The sequence below is a fragment of the Furipterus horrens genome, unplaced genomic scaffold, assembly GCF_987537825.1.
Source record: "Furipterus horrens unplaced genomic scaffold, mFurHor1.1.pri manual_scaffold_17, whole genome shotgun sequence".
Classification (NCBI taxonomy): Eukaryota; Metazoa; Chordata; class Mammalia; order Chiroptera; family Furipteridae; genus Furipterus; species Furipterus horrens.
In genome coordinates, this window is record NW_028327187.1 from 24,744,941 (window position 1) to 24,759,249 (window position 14,309).

General features: G+C 36.9%; 1 protein-coding gene across 1 annotated transcript in view; it reads left to right on the forward strand.

The window, feature by feature from the left end:
• The window catches only part of HS6ST2 (heparan sulfate 6-O-sulfotransferase 2), a 353,000-nt gene that overhangs the window by 45,985 nt on the left and 292,706 nt on the right, over nucleotides 1-14,309 (forward strand). The gene's annotated exons all lie outside the window — the stretch shown is intronic.

The window sequence follows — 14,309 nt, forward strand, 5'->3', positions numbered from 1 at the left end:
CAACTTGATGGTACCTTAATCATTTTTTTTCTCCCTTTGGGAGAGCAGAATGAGGTAAACATAAGGGTCTGCTTTTATTATTGAAGCAAATACTCACATGTTCTCTAAGATAAAATGTTTACTCAGTGAGTTTTATTGAATTCAATTGAAATAATTCCATGATGACTTAACTCAAAAATTTAAAGGGTGGGTAAAAGGACATCATTTCAGAGCAGGCAATGTAAAGCCCGAAGGAGATGGATAGGAAGAGAGAGGACTGTTAATCAACCACCATTTGTGAGGGTAGTATATAATTGTGCTTGATTTGATGGAATAGTCTTTTTATGGGTAACATATTTTTCAATCCCAAATCAGGGACTGTTACAGAACCCCAGCCTATGCTGTTCTGGAACAGCTGTGGAGTCCGATTGCCCACCGCCAAGAAGTGTGACTTCCAATATAACTGTTTGGTGGAAAAGGAAAAGGGCTTTTATATAAAGGTTATACAGATTCAGAATTATGGCGGGTTTCTGCTATTAAGTTCCACTCTCTTTAAAACACTCCAAAACACATAGTCCTGCCACCCCCTGCCAAACCAGGCCAGTTTCGGAATACACCAGTCAGAGGTACTGTCTTTCAAAAAAGCAGAAGTCCACAGCTCAGCATTCCAGGTCACAGTTCAGCATTCCAGGCATCTCCCACTAATCTGTGCTTGATTAGGCTGGCCCCCACAATTCCAGTCTCATCAGCCATGCCGCTGTGTTCTCCAGGAAGGTTTCCCAATGGGTCTCCTCTTTTTTACTCCAGCTCTTCATCCAAAAACCGTGTGGCACCTCCTTTCACACCAGACTCTTGGCGAATTGGGGAGCCCCTCTACATCCTTTCAAACCATATTACCCCCTCCCTTATGGCTCTCCTTTCTCATGACTGGCCACCCTATTTTTAAATGCTGACCCAAGCTTCCTACATGACCTCCTACTTGGTACTATACAAAGTCACTGGGGCAGCAGCACAGCTGCCCTTCAGGAAAGGCATGACTATCACCTTACCATTGTTATGAAAAATATCCTAAGTGGTATCATCTGCTTCTCCCCTTCCCCCACCCCCAAGCGTGGGCTGTGGGGAATATCTGTACCTTGTTTCAGGAATATTAGGTTGTTTTAATCGCTATGTCCTCAGATCTTTATACAGGGCCTTCATAGTGTTGGAGCTCATATGTTGGCTAACTGTGGTAGCCTAAGTTTTGGAGATTGCCACCTAACGGTTGTGGGGACTAGCCATTTACCAGGAAAAGCAAGAAGAGAAGCCACGGGTTGGAAGTTTCCATAATGGGTCAACGGAAAGGACAGTTTATTAATTGGAAGAGCACAAAGATTAACATTTGGATTTGGCAAGAAGATACCAAGAAAAATATTAATGTAATGTATTTTATTTTATTATTAAATGCAATTTTAGAGGGTTAAATTCTGAGCTACAAATCACAGGTGATGCTGACCCCATTGATGGTTGTAAAAGACAATTGTTTAGCACCATACATACCAAGGTGCTACAATCTTCACTTATTAAACTGTGCATTGTATTAAGTTGAACTGAATATTGTCTAGGAGAAGGAAGGGATAGCTCAAGTGACAGCCAGAAATGCTAACCTGGGCCCAACCTCAGGGCAGTTATGAATTTGGGATAGGAGTATGAAAATGCAGGCTATCTAGATAGAGTATAAGCCACTCAGACTCTCAGAGCTGGGATAGAGCACATGGAGTCCAATCCTCCCAATGAATAGATGAGGAAACTGAGGCCCCATGAAGGGAAGTGACTTGTTCCAGATCACCCACTTGTTTAGTTGCATAATTGACACTAAAGTAGAGGCCTGATTCTCAATCTAGAATTTGTTTCCCTTTACATTTCATCATGATGTTTCAATAGGGATCACCCAGATGAGGGTCAGGAGACTCAGGGAATTTATAACTTGCCCATAGTCACACTAGTGAGGAGCAGAAGCCATGGTCTGTCTCATTGTAGAGTCTATGGACGTAACTACAGGAACATGTAATAGAGGGTTTTGTGGTAAGAGGAGAGAACTCCTTGAGATGCTCAGGAATTACTACAATAAGGAGGTTACATTTGAGCTGAAGTCCAAGAGAATATGGAAAGGAGCTAACCATGGAAAACCTGAAGGTAGTCCAGGCTGGGGGAACTGCAAATGCAAAGATGCAGAGATTGATTTGCCCTAAGGCCTGTTGATGAGATCTTTGCTTAAGCCCTTTCTGGAGGTAGTTCTTTGACAGACCCATTAAGCAAGTGTTAACTTTACTGGTGTATTAAACTCAAGACTGAGCCAGAGGCTCATGTCACGAGATGCCATTTAAAACTTGTCTGTTTACCTACTGATTTGTGGTAAGAGCAGGATGGATCAGTGGAGTATAACAGGGGGACCAGAAGCAGTGGAAAGGAAATTAGTTAAGAAAGGCCTTTTAAGTACCTGTAGGACCAGGATATTGGTAAAATACTGACAAATATTTCCCCTCTAAGGCTGTTAACAAACGTCATGCTACAGGATTCCTAGAAGTATTTTTTCCTGTGTCCCTCAGAGGCTTGTATTTACCAGAGGCAAATGGATCAAAGGCAAGGCACCACTTGCTGCTAGAAACATAAAACCATCCGTGTGGGTTAGGCCCTGGAACAAAGCAATACAAGGCAAAGATTTTACTTCCTACTCTGGAACTGACTTGCTTTCGACTCTGTGAGTTTTACTTTTCTTTTTTTTCTGTTTTATGTATGGTATACATAAAATGTTTATTTTTCTCCATTGTAACATATTTGTAATTTAGTTTATGGGCTTCATGGGAGCATCATCAAAATATAAATTCTTCATAGTATTGATCATAATGATGTTTCTTGGTAGTGATTTAAATAAAATGTGTTTTTTGGGAAGATTTTATTATAAGTTGTCTTGCACATTGCCTACTGAGAAAAGATAATGGAGCCCAAATAAAGACTCTTCATTTCTCTCTCCTTTTTTTTTCCATGGTGATAATTTTCAAAGTTACATTTGTCGGGATTCAAGGCTGGCCACACAAAACAGGTGAACAAGAATTGGTTCTGAGATTAATTTCCCCAACTACAAAGCAGAAAACAGTTTACTAAAATAGAATCCTTAGATTTGTTTGGATATGTAGTTATTCCAGATTCTAGGAACTGTTGGTGACAGTCAAGATTAATAGCAAACAGTTTTTACAAGTGTTAGAAAAAAAAAGATTAAATGCTTATATTATAAAGCTTAGTTCCAAATCTAAAGGCTTTCAGGGTCCTTGGATGGCAAATGGTGGAGTGATGGGTATATTAGGAACTCATGTTCACTTCATCATCCATTTAATGGTGTTTGAGCGGGATAGGGGCGGGTTTGTGATGTCCTCATTCACTACCACCTCTGCAGCTATTTAAGTGATAGCCATCCTTGGTGGTGGCAAAATTACACTGCATGAAATACTGCCTCCCTAAGAATCTCACTACAGGCCAGAGGCAGGTTACAAGAAATCATTGTTGCTGCTGTAATGCTCTGTGTACCAAGACTAAACCACCAGATGACGTAATGCACATTTTTGCTTCTGAAAAGTGGCTGGAGAGAAACCAGGATATGAACTATTGCCAAGTGAAATATAATGCCCCAGAAAAAAGAGAAGATACTATAAACTTAAAATCATTACAAAACTGACCATCTGGGTTATATATTAAACCACAGCTCTCAATTTGCTATGGTTTGAGGAATGACTTCACAATGTATACACTTTCCCCCTACCTTTCTCAGCCTTAGAAAAACATTCTATTTTTATAAATGTAGTTAGCAAAAAATTTTCCTTAAACTTAGTTGCGTTTTTTTCAAGTTTAAATCAAAAAAATAGTTCTCAGTAAACGTACTGTGTTTGCTTACATCTTTGCATTTAGCCTTACTATATGGTCTTGCATTGCTAATCCCACTTTAGCTGCAGGAAATACACCAGTTTGTAGCCACTGGGCCATGAGTTAAGTCAAATCAATGCAGTTGACATTTGAAAAACCTGTCTGCCTTAATTTAGGAAACAAGAGCCATTGAACTCACTTTGGAAAACCCTCAGGCATCAAAGTCCTGGCATTTCCAAGTTTTGAGACCACTGAGTAGTAACCCTCTTTTGATAATTATTTAAAAGTATTTCACTTAATTAGAACAGTGTTTGCTAAGGCAGAAAATCACATTTATATGTTAACCTGGCTTTAGCACCTCATAGCTACTCACTGTCTCAATCAGAAAAGACAGCTTGGTGACTGGCTCCTTGCTGTGTGGGTCCAGCACAGTGCAGGCTTTGGAAATGCCTAGTCCCAAACCTGAGATTCCAGTGGGGCTCTACTATGGGTATGGCTTTGAAACATATTCTCTTTCTAATTTAGGACAGCAGTGACACACATAATGCACGTACAACTCAGGTACTTTGATAGGACTCTCAAGCCTTTCCTTAGTTCTCCTTTAAAAAAAACCTTTTTGGGTACACAATTGACCTGCCATACCATACAATTCATCTATTTAAAGGGAAGAATTCACTGGTTTTCAGTATATTCACAAAGTTGTGCATCCAAAGCCACTATAAATTTTAGAGTATTTTTATTATTCCTCAAAGAAACTCCATGCTCTTCAGCCTTCACCAGACAGTCTTTTCATTTCCCACAGCCTTGGGAATCACTAATCAATCTACTATCTGTATTTATAGATTTGTGTATCATGGACATTTATGTAAATGGAAAAATACAATATGTGATTCTTTGTGACTTATTTCTTGGTTCTTCTATTTTGTAGTATCAATAGGAATTCATTTAATTTTATTGCTGAATAACATTTCATTGTATGGATGTACCACATATTTATCTATTCATCAGTTGATGGACATTTGGATTGTTTCTACTTTTTGATTATTGGGAATAATGATGGTTTTAGTTTCTCAACATCTGTGTCAACACTTGGGATTACTGGTCTTTACATAATAGCCATTTTAATGGGTGTGAAGTGGTATCTTATAGTAATTTTAACTTACATTTCCTAATGATTAATTATATTGATTATCTTTTCATCATTTCCTTGAAGAAATGTTTATTCAGAACTTTTAAAAATTTTTAATTGGATTATTTGATATTTTAGTTGCAATAGTTCTTTATAAAGTCTTGATACAAGTCTCTTTTCAGTTATTGAATTTGCAAAACTTTTCTCCCATTCTGTGAGTTGTCGTTTGATCTTCTTGATGTTCATTGGAGCACCAAAGTTTTTGATTTTGATGATATCCAGTTTATTTTTTTCTTTTGTTGTTCGTGTTTTTGGTGTCATATCCAAGAAGCTATTGCTTATTCAAAGTCATGAAGATTTACAGTTTCCCCCCACAAGTTTTATAGTTTTATATCCAACATTTCTGTCTTTTAACCATTTTGAGTTTATTTTTGTAGATGTTGTGAGGTAAGATAGTGAGTTCATTTTTTTTGTTTGCATATATATATTGACTTGATCGAGAATCAGTTGCTGAAAAGGCTGTTGTTGGAAGTTCCTTTCTCCACCCTTGCAGCATCCTCACTCTGGTAACGTCCAGTAGAGAAGACATGGAGTTGAGGTGAGTTGGCTTTGGTGGCAGCGATACAATAACCACACTCCAAGTCTTCATGTGTGATAATCTTTCTGCCTTAACAACTGTAACTTGTATTCATCCATTTGCAGAAATTTATGGGATTCCTTAGCCAGATTATTTCATTGTTGCAGAGGAAAGTGTTAGAGAGTTAATGGGTTACATTATGGATAAAACAGAAGACAGTATCTACTGAAAAATGACATGGGTAAATCACAGCTCTATCTTATTGCCTCAACATCTCAATGCTTTGCTTTGACTGCTAAATTTTTGGAGTTACTACAGAAGATTTAAGAAAGGGACAAGACAAGGATGTCTACATCTAGCTCCTTTTCAGTAATTTACCAGAAGTCCTAGACAGCACAGTACTGGAGTATTAGTACTGGAGTAGTTGTCTACACCAGTAGAACAAAATTTTAGAAACAGATCAGGGATGCATGCATGGATTTAACATACTTTAGAGGAGGTAGTGCATATCAGCAGTGAGTGGATAGTTTTCAGTAAAGGTGGTGAGACAATTGGATATCCATACAGGAAACAAGTTTCCCATATTAGTACCTTATCATACAAACAAAAATATCAATTCTAAATTTATTGAAAACCTAGATGATGTGAAAATCAAAGCTAAAAAGCTCTTCGAAGATAATGTAGGAGAGGGTCTTCATAACCTCAGGATGGAAATTAACTTATTAAACAGCCCATTAAAAAGTACTCACTGTACAGGAAAGATTTTATATTTAACTTCATTGATGTGAAGTCACTTTGTTAATCAGATACCATAAGATAATAACAAGACAAGTCACAAATTGGAGGAAGACATCTGCAAAAACATTACACAGTGTTGAATATCCAGAATACAGAGAAGCACGGCTAAGAAAAAATATAAAAATATGTGAAAATATATGAAAGACCAATAAGCAGAGAAAACTTATTGTTCAATAAATTAAAATTTATCCAGCTTTACTAGAAATCAGAAGTGCCAATTAAAAATCATACCAAGACACCATTACAACATAAAATTACAAAAATAAAAATATGTGATGCACAATCTTTGGTGCTATGGGAATGGAGTCTTACTTCTATGGAAGTATAGGTGGAAGAAATGGGTTGGAAAACAGTTTGACATTATTGAATAAAATTCAAAATATGCATACCCCAATTACTCAGCAACGACATTTCTAACTATAGACTTTTGATATGCTCCATAAAACACACAACAAAAAATATTATAGCAGCTTGTTGGTAATAGTAAAAATTGGAAATGTTTATCAGTATGGCCATGGACAACTTGTGGTATATTCATACAATGGAATGCTAAATAACATTGAAGATAAACAAGCTCTAGCTACACACGAGGCTGACTCACAATATTGACTGAGAGAGGCAAATCAAAAAGAATATAAACAGGAGAATCTAAACTCTAATATATGATATATCTGTAGCAAGAAGAAAAGAGATAATGTTCACAAGAATCAGGATGTGGAGACTTTTGGATAGACAAGTGATGTTACTTAACGGAAGAATCTGAGGGCTTCAGGGCTCGGACCAGTGTCCTGTAACTAAACTTGTATGGTGGCCACATGAACAATTTGCTTCATATTCTTTAATTTATACATATGGGTGAAACATATGATTAATTTTTAGATTGAATATGTCAGTTACTATGACACATAAAATATACAGTAATGGTTTTAATCCAAGAAGTAGAAATGTGGTAAAAAAGGCTTTGTTTTGAGTTTACCTTATAAGTAAATATGTATTGTAGGTTTTGAAATAATGGCATGCAAACAGAAAGTCACCTTTTAGTACTGCAAACTAGTTTCCATAAATCTTATGTCATAAAATTGATATTATGCTGTTTAAAAAAGCTATTGTTTTTCTACTGGCTGAGCACCCATGTTGAAAATAAATTGACTGTAAATATGAGGGTCTATTTATGGACTCTCAGTTCTGTTCCATTTATCTATACGTCTATTCTTAAGCCAATATTACATTGTCTTGATTAATCTTTTGAAATAGGGAAATGTGACTTCTCTAACTTTGTCCTTTTTTTATGATTGTTTTGGAAATTCTGGGTCTCTTCAATTTTCATGTGAATTTTAGGATCAGTTTCTCTATGCAAAGAAAGCTGGGACTTTAATAGGGATTGCATCAAATCTGTAAATCAGTTTGGAGAGTATTGTTATCCTGACTATATCAAGTCTTCTGATTCATAAACATGGGATGCCTTCTCATTTATTTTGGTCCTCTTAATTTCTTTACATAATGTATTTTAGTTTTCAGAGTGTATATTTTAAACTTCTTTTATTAAATTTATTTCTATATACTTTATTTTTAGTGATGCTATTATAAATGGAATGGTTTTCTTAATCCCATTTTCAGTTTGTTCATTGCTACGGAGTGGAAATATAAATGATTATTATTATTTTTTAATCCTCACCCAAAGATGGGTACGTTTATTGATTTTAGAGAGAGAGGAAGGGGGAAGGAGGGTAGGGGCGAGAGAGAGAGAGAGATTGATTAATGTCAAAGAAATATTGATTGATTGCCTTTTGTACGTGTTCCGACAGGGGATCAAACCCGAAAATTTTTGGTGCATGGGGCAATGCTCCAACCAACTCAACCATCTGGCAGCCAGGGCAAAAAAATATAATTTATTTTTATAATTAATCTTGCATCCTGCAACCTTCCTAAACTTTTTAGTTCTAATTAATTTTTAGTGTATTCCATAAGACTTTCTATAAGATCATGTTATCAAAAAATATAAATTATTTTATTTTATATTTTCCAGTCAGGATGCCCTTTATTTCATTGCCCTGTAGCTAGAATACCATATGATTTTACTTATATGTGGAACCTAATGAACAAAATTAACTAACAAACAAAATAGACTCATAGATTATAGAGAACAGACTGACAGCTGTCAGAGAGGAAGTGGGTGGGGAGCTGAATGAAAAAGGTGAAGGATTAAGCTAAAAAACGCTCATAGACACAGACAACAGTATGGTGATGACCAGAGGGAAAGCGAGCTGAGGAGCAGTAAAAGAGAGTAAGTGGGGGTTAAATGGTGACAGAAGGAGAGTGACTTTGGATGGTGAAGACACAGTACAATATACAGTTGATATATTATAGGATTGTACCCCTAAAACCTATAAATTTTATTAACCAATGTCACCCCAAGCATTCAGTTCAAGTATAATGTTAGCTCTAAAGTTTTCCTATGTGCTCTTTATCAGGAGGAGGAAGTTAGTTCTCCCTTAAAAAACAAACAAACAAACAAACAAACAAAAAAACAACGAACATTGATTGCCAGGTTGGGTTTAGGAGGTCCTGCTACTTTGGAAGTTGTAACTTTCTTTCTTCTTTTTTTATAACTTTATTTTAAAATTATTTTTGATATAGACAGTATTATATTAGTTTCAAGTGTACAAAATAGTGATTCAACATTTATATACCTTACCAAGTGGTCACTGCAATAAGTCTAGTAACCATCTATCACTGTATATAGTTATTATGATGTTATTGACTCTATTTCTTAGGCTATCTGTACATTACATCCTTATGACTTCTTTTATAACTGGAAGTTTATACCTAATTCCCTTTCCCTTTTCAACCCAATCCTCCATTCCCCTCCCCTCTAGCAAACATTGGGCTTTTTTCTCTGTATCTATGAGTTTGTGTCTGTTTTGTTTTGTTTTTTAGATTCTCATGTAAGTGAAATCATATGGTATTTGTCTTCCTCTGTCTGACTTATTTTACTTAGCATAGTATCTTCTAAGTCTATCCATGTTGTCCCAAATGACAATATTTCATTCTTTTTGTAAAAATCAGCCTTCTTTATTAAAGCCTCCTCTATTTTATCTAAGAGATTCATGATTTTGGAAAGACTATAAACTTCCCAGCTGAGGAGGATACTTCTTACTTTTCAGTCTGCATGTAATGAGCCTCCAGAGTAGGTGGCAAAATAAGCTCTTTGATCCTTCATTCCCTACAGACCAGGCTTTTTAAATTATTAGGTCATAAGTGACAAATACATTTCATCTCTTGTACCAATTCTGATGTTTTGGTAGTAGCTTCCTAAAGCGCTATGTTGAAGAGGAATCTGAGGCAATCTACAGTGCCAGTCTGTCATTAATTAGTGATGTCAGCCACTGGTCTGGTAGGAGGGAACTGTGCAAATAAATACCATCTCCCGAGTAAGCTCTGCTTTGCCTCAGTCAATTCCAGTGTTTGTTTTCAGTCTTTGTCCTTGCTCCCTCTGCATAATTTGGTGTTGTAGCCCCACCCTCCTTTGTACAGCCTTCTTTTGTCTAGATCAGCAACTTGCAATCTTTTTCATCTCATGGCACACTTAAACTTATTACTAAATTTCTGTGGTACACCAAAATATATATTATATATTTTTGCTGATCAGCAAAAATAGGTATAATTTTGATTTATTTACAAAAAAATAATAATAGTAATAACCTACCCTTTTTCTTCAAAGTGACTTTTAAAAAACCAGGTGCCTATACTTGTAATATAAAGATTTCTGGTACAAAGAAGTGACCAGTCATATGCAACTTTATTATATGACCTATATATTTATGGTCCAAGGCAGGTTATTCATACTGGATGGCTATTGTGTTGGCTGTTGTCATTTGTTTTTTAAATTAGACAGCCTAAGGGAAAAGGGGTCAGTGGCCCTGACTAAATAGTCAGGTAGTGCATGTTTTAAAAATTCTTGTGGCATACCATAAGAATTGAAAATTGGTGCGCTAGATTTCTGTTACAAAGCAATATTCCAGGTCTGCTCTAAAATCTCTGGTCTTCTCTTGACTCTTTCCCTCAAAATACCAAACTAGTTTTGTAAACTGAGCCTTTGATCCTGTGTACTCTGCTTGGAATATGTTGCCTGTCTCCCATATCTCTGCTTGCTGAAATGTTAGCCATCCTCAAGACCTATCTTAAAATCTACTTCGTGGTTTCCCCTGTACCTGAAAGAGTTCTACCCATTAACCACCAAGGAATAAGGTGTTTGGGTATATACCCAGAATGGTTTTCCTTTATGTACTTTTCTGACTGAATTCCTGCCCCAAAGTTAGAATGCAGGATTTCTTAAGGCCAGGCAGGGACTCAATATTCTTAGCACTAGATCCCTTTTCTTTATTGTGATTGATGCTCAATAATGGTTGGACCTTTTCAATTCTATTCTTACTATCCTTTGGAATAATTATTTTTAAGATTTTATTTTATTTCTATTATAAGCTCATTAGTTATATACTTCATCTCATGCATTTTCCTTAGTGGTTACTCTAGAGGATTCAAATTATAACTACATTATCTATGTATTGCTGCATAAAAAAATCAACCACAAATTTGGTAACTAAGAAACAAATAGTTACCTCACAGTTTATGTGAGTTAGGAATCCAGACTTGATTTAGCTGGGTTCTCTGGTTCAAGGTTTCTTACAAGATGACAATCAAGGTACAGACTGAGGCTGCAGTGACCTCACCTGAAGGCTTGACTGAGGGAGGATTACACTTCCAAGTGCACTCATGTGGTTGTTGGCAAGATTCAGTTTCTTGTATTCTATTATACTAAGGGACTCAATTCCTCACTCACTGTTGGCCAGAAACCACCCTCAGTTCCTTGCTCCATGGACCTCTATGTAGGGCGGCTTACCACATGGCAACTGCTTCCATCAGAGTAAGGAAGAGATTAATAGAGAGGGTGAACAAGAGAGAAGCCAGAGCCTTTTGTACCATAATCTTGGAAGTGACATCCCAAAATTTTACTCTATTCTGTTTGTTGGAAGTGAGTCACTAGATCCATTCCACACTGAAAGAAAAGGAATTACACAAAGGCAAAGATAACAGAAGTGGACCAGGGAAGCCATCTTAAAAGCTACCTACCATAACATCTCTCTAACTTTTAACATTCTACCTTGAAATACTATTATACCATTTCACATGTACTATGAAAACATTACAACATTATATCTTAAATTCAATCCTCCCAGCCTTTGTCCTATTTTTTATATCTTTCTACATATATTATGCAGCCTATAATATCATATAATATTATTAGTTCTGTTTTAAATAGTTATTTTTGAAATATATTTTTAAATATTAGAAACATATTTAATATTTCCTCACATATTTATTAATTCCAGTGCTCTTCATTCCTTTCTGTATCTCCAGTATTCCATCTGGTATCATTTCTCTTATGTTGAAAGAATTTTTTCATTATGTCTTATAGTGATGGAATTTTGGCAATGAATTCTCCCTTAAACAAAGGGAAAGAAACAAGAGGTGTAAGGATTGAAATGAAAGAAATAAAACTCTCATTATTTGCAGTTGATATGATCACTGACAGAGAAAAAATATAATATACAGAAAAACAATGAAAACTAATTAGAAGATACAACAATGTTGTCTTTGTCTGATTATATATCAGCTTATAAAAATCAATGGCATTTCTCTGCACCAACAACTGATCTGAAAACAGCTGGATTTACAGCAATGAATACTCTAGGATTACTCCTTTATTTCACTTCATTTTAAAAATTTCACCTTATTTTTTAAAAAGATTTTATTTATTTATTTTTAGGAAAAAGAGAAAGGAGGAAGAAAGAGAGGGAGAGAAACACCAATGTGTGGTTGCCTCTTGCACACCCCCAACTTGGGTACCTAGTCCATAACCCAGGCATGTGCCCTGACTGGAAATCGAACCGGTGACCCCTTGGTTCACATGCCAGCGGCCAATCAACTGAGTCATACCAGCCAGAGCCACTTTTCTTTATTTCACTTACAGTAACTTTCATTTCTTCCTGGGTCTTTTTTTATGCTGCTGAATTCCTAGAGCATGCTGATAACCAGTGTTTTGAACTCTGCATCTGACAGGTTGGGTATCTCCATTTTGTTTAGTTCTTTTCCTGGAGTTTTATTCTCTTCTTTCATTTGGGCCATATTTGTTTGTTTCCTCAATTTGGCAGCCTCCCTGTTTTTGTTTCTGTGTAAGGTAGAGGTGCTTTGACTCCCTGTCTTAGTAGCATAGCCTGTTCTACAAAAGACACCTGTAAATTGTGTGGGGTGGAGCCTTAGGTAATCATTGGAGTGGAGCAACCTGTTTCACTGCTTTGTGGCTTTGTGTGGGGGGAGGGCTCAGAGAGGGGGTAATGTTGTTGCCTGGCTTCTGGAGGTTTGCCTGGGAGTAAGCTGTCTCCTGGCACTCACCCTGTTTCCAGTCACTTCACTTTCTCCCCATATGCCACTGGTGCCCTTCCAGCTGTTGCCCGGTGCTGAATCCCAGAGGGGGTGGGTCTGCATAAGTCCTAAGTCTGTGTCGGACCTTAAAGAGGAGTCTCCTGAAAATCCCAGTTTCCTCTGCCACTCAACCTCCCTAGTTTTTAGAGCTAGAAGTTATGGGGATTTATCTTCTTGGCTCTGGAACCCTGGGCTGTGTGGTCTGGTCTGGGGTTAGAATCCCTTGCTATTGAGGTATCCCTCTCAATTTTCATCTACCATATGTGAATGTGGGATGACCTGTTCCACCTCCTCTCTGTGCCACACCTCATCTCTGTGCTTCTCTGCCCATCTCCACATCTCTCTGCTCATCTCCACATCTCTGCCCCTCCTACCCACCTGGATTAATGTGGCTTATTTAAATCCTTGGTTGTCGGGCTTCCATAAAGCTCAATTTTTTTTATGGCTCTGGGTGATATTTGTTTTGTGGTCTAGTTGTAATTTTTTCTGTAGTTGTGCAAGGAGGCAAAACACGTTTACGTATACCTCCATCTTGATTGGAAGTCAAATGGAGTTATATATATTTATAATGACTGTTTTAATGCTTTGATATGTTAATTATATTATTTGTGTCATTGCTGAGTCTGTTTCTGTTTATTGCTTTTTAAGAGTTGTTATTGATTCTTTGTGTCTGATAATTTTAATGGATGTTGGATATTATGAGTTTTATATTGTTGGGTGCAGGATTTTATTATATTCCTTTAAATATTGTTGAATTTTGAACTGGGATGCAGTTTATTGGAATCAGTTTGATCCTTTTGAAGCTTGCTTTATACTTTGTTGGGATAGTGTCAGTGCAGCCTTTAGCCCAGGGCTAATTTCATCTCACTACATTTATGAGGGCTTTAATCAATGCTGCATGTATTACAAGGTCTTCCTACTCTGCTTTTGTCCCTCTGTGAGCTTCCTGGGACTGCTCTTTCTACTTAACTTTTTAGTGATTCTTTCATTGGTCTTGGGTAGTTCATCATCATATAGAAGCAGATTAAAATTCAATTAAATACACAAGGGGAAAAAGGCCTCTGGAATTCTCTCCTGTGAAGCTATCTTGGGCCTCCTCATACTCTTTTTTTTTTTTTTTTTAATGTTTTTTATTGATTATATTGTTACAACAGTTCCAATTTTCTCCCCCTTGCTCCCCTCCACCTAGCACCCCCTTCCCCCAGCAATCCCCCCCAAGTCCATACCCCTGGTTCGTAAAAATTAACTATCCCCCCCCTCTCAAATATTAGGACCCTTTGTAATCTTGTAAAGGACAATGGGCGAAGGTCTCAAGCTCCTCTAGCTGCTTTAAGCTGGACATGGTCGTCGTCCTACCTACCCTCCTCATACTCTTATCTCTGTCTCCTCAATACACCAAATTCACTGGGATCTGTTTGTATTCCCTCTCCTTATGCTGTATCATGG